This window comes from Schistocerca nitens, chromosome 2 (assembly GCF_023898315.1).
Source record: "Schistocerca nitens isolate TAMUIC-IGC-003100 chromosome 2, iqSchNite1.1, whole genome shotgun sequence".
In the NCBI taxonomy this organism is placed as follows: Eukaryota; Metazoa; Arthropoda; class Insecta; order Orthoptera; family Acrididae; genus Schistocerca; species Schistocerca nitens.
Genome location: NC_064615.1, coordinates 69251382 through 69258042, shown reverse-complemented (window position 1 = coordinate 69258042; position 6661 = coordinate 69251382).

The window sequence follows — 6661 nt, the reverse complement described above, 5'->3', positions numbered from 1 at the left end:
AGCATGTTGCTGGGCTTTAGAACGCAGTACAGCAGCGATTCTGCGTGGCATGCATCCGAAGATGTCCTTGGTGGGTTTCCGGAGATAAGTGAAAGCAGATGTGTACGTACAGGTAAAGCAATTCCGTAAGTTACGGGCCGGCTTTTTGTGCGCCTGCAACTGGCGCCTCAAAGCGTCCCAGATGTTTTCCATTGTGTTTCAGATCAGGCGAATTTGGTGTTCAAGACATCTGCGTGAGTTCTTATCATGCTCACGAAATTACTATAACAACTTGTGACACACACAGTTATCCTGTTGGAAGATGTCAGCGCGTGCGGGGAAGACATCAGACATAAAGGATGCAGTCGGCCCGCAGTAACGTTCACGCAGTCCACAACTGTCACATGGTGCCTTTGATTACTACTACAGGTCACATGGAAGCCGAGATAAACGTTCTCCGTAGCATGAAACTACTCTCACCGTGGCGAGTTTTGTGTTTCGTGCAGCTGTTCGCGTGAATGACGCCATATCCGGAACTGGCCCGGTGCAACAGGGTACTGATTCATCCGTCCAGGCGACAAGTTTATATTGATCCACTATATCAACGTGCGAACTTGTAAGGATCATCTGCTGCGACGCTCCATGTTCATCAAATGTGTCTTGAACGGTGTTCTCCGATACGCCGATACGCTTGGGGCTGCTCTAACACTGCGGTCTTGCGTCATACCTGCCACAGATCTCCGTTTACCCTGCGTTACAGAGAGTGCAAGTCTCCAACCTCAACATTCTGTGATGACGCATCGACATTGAACGCCTTGCGCCTACTCGTGATTTCATCGTCCTTCAGTCACGTTCCAAAGATGCTCATGACAGTAGCACGCTAACAGCTGACATGCTGCGCCGCTTCCGAGATGCTTGTTCCCAGGAACATCTGATTTGATTTGATCAACTGCTCATTTAGAGACGTGCTGCCTTACATTTTATAATAGCTCGTTCATTTTAAAGCTTTTCATGTAGACTACAAAACATATTCCATATTACAAACAGCAATTATTCTTTTCAGCAATTACAGTGGAAGTAATAATAAATTAAAAATACAATGGAAATTGTAAGGAAGAAAAACAAAAAATATTCAAATTTTGAGAAAATATGTTGAGAGACTATAGGAAAGACTTGGATAGAAAGAGGGAGAGAAATGTCTCCTTAGCTGAGCCAGCCTGGTCTGAAGTCCTCGGAACTACTCCCAGTCTTGCAGTCCCTCTTCGCTACATTTTAATTTACGAATTAATATTTCTAACACTATTTACAAAAACACTATAACTATTATGTACACTGAGGCAAGCGCATTGGTGCGTGAGTGTAAAGTATGATATTTCTTTGGGTTATTAATTAACCGTTAGTTCCTATACTGTGTGTCTTGAATTTTACCCATTATGTTGCTTATATACTATGTATGTGTTCAGTTACAAGTGTTACATCCCAGCAGAGGTATAATGACCGTGGGATGGATATGCCTGCCGATTGAGAGATTCTGGTCATACATAAAGCACACCAGTGGCAAGACGCAGTCAATACCTTTACTCCGTGATAACAACGGTCAAGTCACTAATGACAGTGTTATTAAACACGGTTTTCCGAAACTCCTTCACCAAAGAAGACGAAGTAAATATTCCTGAATTCCAATCAAGAACAACTGCCAAGATGAGAAATATAGAAGTAGATATCCTCGGTGTCGAAAAGCAGCTTAAATCACGTAATAAAAGCAAGGCTTCCGGTCCAGATTGTATACCAGTCAGGTTCCTCTCAGAGTATGCTGATACAATAGCTCTATATTTAGCAAACATATACAACCGCTCGCTCACAGGAAGATCCGTGCCTACAGACTCCAAAATTGCTCATGTCACACCATTACCCAAAAAGAGAAGTAGCAGTAATCCGTTAAATTACAGGCCCACATTACTAGCGTCGATTTGGATTAGGGTTTTGAAACATACGCTGTATTAGAGCATTATGAAGTACCTCGAAGAAAACGATTTATTGACACATAGTCAGCACGAATTCAGAAAATATCGTTATTGCGAAACACAACTAGCTCTATACACATAAAGTAAGGAGTGCTATTAACAGGGGATGTCAAATTGCTTCCATATTTTTAGATTTCAGAAGGCTTTCGACACCGTTCCTTATAAGCTTCTTGTAACCAAACAGCGTGCCAATGGAATATCGCTTCAGTTGTGCGACTGGAGTCGTGATTTCCTGTCAGAAATGTCACAGTTCGTAGTACTAGACGGAAAGTCATCGAGTAAACCAGAAGTAATAACCGGCGTTGCCCAAGGAAGTGTTATAGGTCCTCTATTTTTCCTGATGTATTTTAACGATGTAGGAGACAATGTAAGTAGCCGTCTTAGACTGTTTAGAGATGACGCTGTCATTTACCGTGGTGTAAAGTCACAGATGACCAAAACGAACTGCAAAATGATTTACATAAGATATCTGTATGGTGCGAAAAGTGGCAATTGACCCTCAATAAAGAAAAGTGTGAAGTCATTCACAAGAGTACTAAAATAAATCCACTAAATTTCGATTACGCGACTAGTCACACAAATCTGATGGCAGTAAATTCAACTAAATACTTAGGGATTAGAATTACAAATAACCTAAATTGGAAGGATTACATAGATAATGTTGTGAGTAGAGCAAACCATAGACTGCGACCCACTGGCAGAACACTTAGAAGGTTCAACACGTCTGCTAAAGAGACTGCTTACACTACGCTTGTCCGCCCTATTCTGGAGTATTGCTGTGCGGTGTGGGATCCGCATCAGGTGGGACTGACGGATGACATCGAAAAAGTACAAAGAAGGGCAGTTCGTTTTGCATTATCGCGAAATAGGGGAGATAGTGCCAGAGACACGATACCTGAATTGGAGTGGCAATCATTAAAACAAAGGCGTTTTTCGTTTCGACGGGATCTTTTCATGAAATTTCAATCACCAATCTTCTCCTCCGATTGCGAATACATTGTGCTGACACCCACCTACATAGGGAGAAATGATCATCACGATAAAATAAGAGAAATCAGGGCTCGTATAGAAACATTTAAGTGCTAATTTTTACCGCGAGCCGTTAGAGAGTGGAACGATAGAGAGACAGCTTGAAGGTGGTTCATTGATCCCTCTGCCAGGCACTTTATTGTGAACAGCAGAGTAATCACGTAGATGTAGATACTTAAGCTAGATCAGGTTCACAGGGTTGATTACATTACACTGTTTATTCTAATACAGTTTAATTATTCTAGATGTTGTGTAAGGTTGTCTGCAGTACGAGTTGGTGAAACTGTTCGCTGTTTGAGTGAGTGCGTGTTTCGGTACTGCTGTCTGTGTCGATGTACGAATTGGAAATGCTGTCCTACTTGCTTCGTGTGTGTTGCAGTGTTCTGTTAAGCGCCCGTGTCTGCCTGTGTTCGGCATGTAATGTCCTTGAGACATCATCAGCGACTTTACCTATTATCTCCCACTCGTCTCTGTCTCTTATTGCCAGTATCATGTCATTGTCGTTTTGCATTGCTGTCTGCTGTGTTGTTCTGTGTAGGTGACAGTAAAAAAGTATGCCTTCTGGGGATCCATGTTCCCCACATATTCAAGTAGTATTGGCTGCAGCCTACGCTGTGTAAGTGCGCTGTGTAAGTGGCCTGTCAGAAAGTGAACCATACCCTGCCTCGGAAAAATGATTTTTCATTCGTCTCTGCTCCGCTTATACACTCTCGTCACCGCGTCATGTGCCAGAAAAGTCACCAGGTGACATTCGATCTCGCAGCATTTTGGCTTGTTAGTGTACAAGGTGTCCCAGAAATGTTGCGGCAGACTCCGATGGGCTGTGGAGGGTCTCTTGAGGAAGAAATTGAGGACAGGAACCCATGTCAGAAACGTTATCCAACGATGCTACGGAGCGTTGAAAACGTAAGCGCCGGCGCCTGCCAGTAGGCCAAACCTTCGACAGTGCTGGTAGACCGTAGGTGGAACGTCAAAAATGGTTCAAATGGCTCTGAGCACTATGGGACTCAACTGCTGTGGTCATAAGTCCCCTAGAACTTAGAACTACTTAAACCTAACTAACCTAAGGACATCACACACATCCATGACCGAGGCAGGATTCGAACCTGCAACCGTAGCGGTCGCGCGGTTCCAGACTGTAGCGCCGAGAACCGCTCGGCCACCCTGGCCGGCTTTTGCGGTAGACAGTAGAAAAATAAATAGCAGATGGGCACCTGTGTTCGAAACGGTCATGCACCAAGACAACAGAGCATCGCTTTCATAGGAGACAAGGCGTCTCTAGGCAGCAGGTAGCTCAATCTTCTCCACTGGAGATTGTGGCAATCAGTCGCGATCACTGAATAACAAACAACGTTGCGAGACGTCCCGCCTGCGTTCCGTCATCGTACGGTGCAACATCTGCTGCCGAGGGGGTGGCCTAGTTGCAGGCGCCATCACCTGTAACTTCGGCGCCGTGTAGCGTCCTTGGATGACGTCTCTGGACACGGCTTCCTGTACTCGATCTGTTCCTCACGATGCGCTCTGCAACCCCTCGAAGTTTGCCGCAATATTTCTGGGACACCATCTGTATTATTGACACTTTAGCCTGTAGATGTCTGTGAATACCTACCTCTATTATTTAATTTTCAGTTTTTTTTTCTTTTTTTAAACTGCTTTCTTTTGGTACTCAAAGAGAACGTGTCTGGCACAACTGACAATGCAAACGTTCATTCGGAATCCACAAAAGGAGTGTGTTTTACAAATAGAATTTGGCCACTATTTTGAGGCTTAAGTCAGTTTTCCTGAAAATTATTTCATACAAAATTAGTCTGAATTGAACATTGAAACTAATCTCAGCAGCAAAGTACATATAGCCACCCTACGTCAGCAACATAAATGTAGCCTATTGGACAGGGCTCTCTTGAAACGGTTAGAACACAAACAAAAATGAAATTTTATGAACAACTAGCTGCCTCGCTAGACGGCATGAACTGCACAGCCTTTTTTTGTTTTTCTTTAATCAGATTTTGATGATGTTAACAAGCTGCAAAATCTTCTAAACTTTTCAGGGTAATTAGGGCCATAGAACCATGCTCTTCTCCGAAGGTACTTATGACTAAAATCCAGCGTTAGTGGACTGATAGCAGAAGGGCAGGAAAACGGAATAGTGAGTATCATAGCAGAAAACAGCATTAAAACAGCATTAAAACGTTTGACGAGGACGCATTCTGTGTCACAGACAATGCAGAGAATGAGGAACACCAGAATGCGGCTATGAAAGGGGAAGAGAATTTGGAGAAGGTAGCAGGTGTTGATACAAGCAAAGAACAACTGAAAAACAGTGGCAGTAGCTCTTCTGGAAATGCAGAAGCTAAATGTGACGCCAAATCTTGGAACGAAGAAGAGACCAAGCTTTATAAACCCGTGGGAAATGTATGAAATTATGAATCCCCACATACGCTGCGGCTTGCTTCAAAATTGCCATTGTGAACAGTACCTTGTTGAAAACAGATAAGGCAATCAGTGAAGAAGCTGAGGAATGAAATGCAAGCTCCTGTCTCGAATACAAAAAGAAACCCCCCCGCACACGAAAGGGGGAAGAAGGACGGTGTAGTCGTGCCAATCTCTGCGATGCATCTCACAGAATTCCGCGAGCTGCTGCAATCGGCTTGTTAGCAAAACGTGTCCTGGGCAGATGACCCACCGGATAAAGCCTAACCTCTACTAATGATAATAAGACGCTGGCTGACAGAGGCTGTACAGTAACCTGTGTCACAGAAAGAAGTGCTAAACTGATTTTGTAGCAAACTGCAATTGGAACAGGAAATTTACTTTATGATTGACAAATCACTTCACATATAAATTTCGATAGAGTAATTACGAATCTAACACTCAATATCTCAGGTATTATCATTTTGTCCAAATGGGAAGTTTGCGATAAATTCCTAAAAACTAATGATGTCGATGTCGCATTTCTCCGAGGAGTAGTATTCCACGACATTTCCCTAACAGCCGCAAACAGCATGCACAGAAATGTGGGAGAAAACGGACTTGGTTCTGCAATCTTAACAAAGAGAGGTCTTGAGATGAGTCAACTTGAATTACATCCAGACGCCCGAGTGATAAAAGAAGTAAGTGATCGGTGACATTACTCTTGTAAACGTGTATGCTCCGTCCGGATCGAAATTGAAAAGGATTCGACAGGCTTTTCTCCAGGAAACTCTCGCCTATTATTTAAGAAACTCCCAGAATGGGTTGACACTGGGGAGTGAATTTACAACAATTGCCGTCTGTGCTAACGGTAACGCTCCAGTCTGTAAGCCCTTCCGAAATGCAACTACTGCTATCAGTGCAAAAGACAGGCGAATAGCTTAACATCCAGACGAGCCGTAATACTCTACGTAAGCTCAAACTCAGCATCCCGACTGGAAAGGTTATATGTTTCAGAAAATATCGACGTAGACGGAGTCATATCACTCAGCAGGATTGATCATCTCACGCAGTTCTGATCAAAGTGAAAGGATTCCCGAGACCAATCCAGTATGGTAAGAGATACTAGAAACTAAACACTGTCGTCCTTGGTGAGAAATATGTTGAAGAAAACTCCAGAACTCAATTCTCCAGCTGTAAAAGAAAGAAATGGTTTCGCA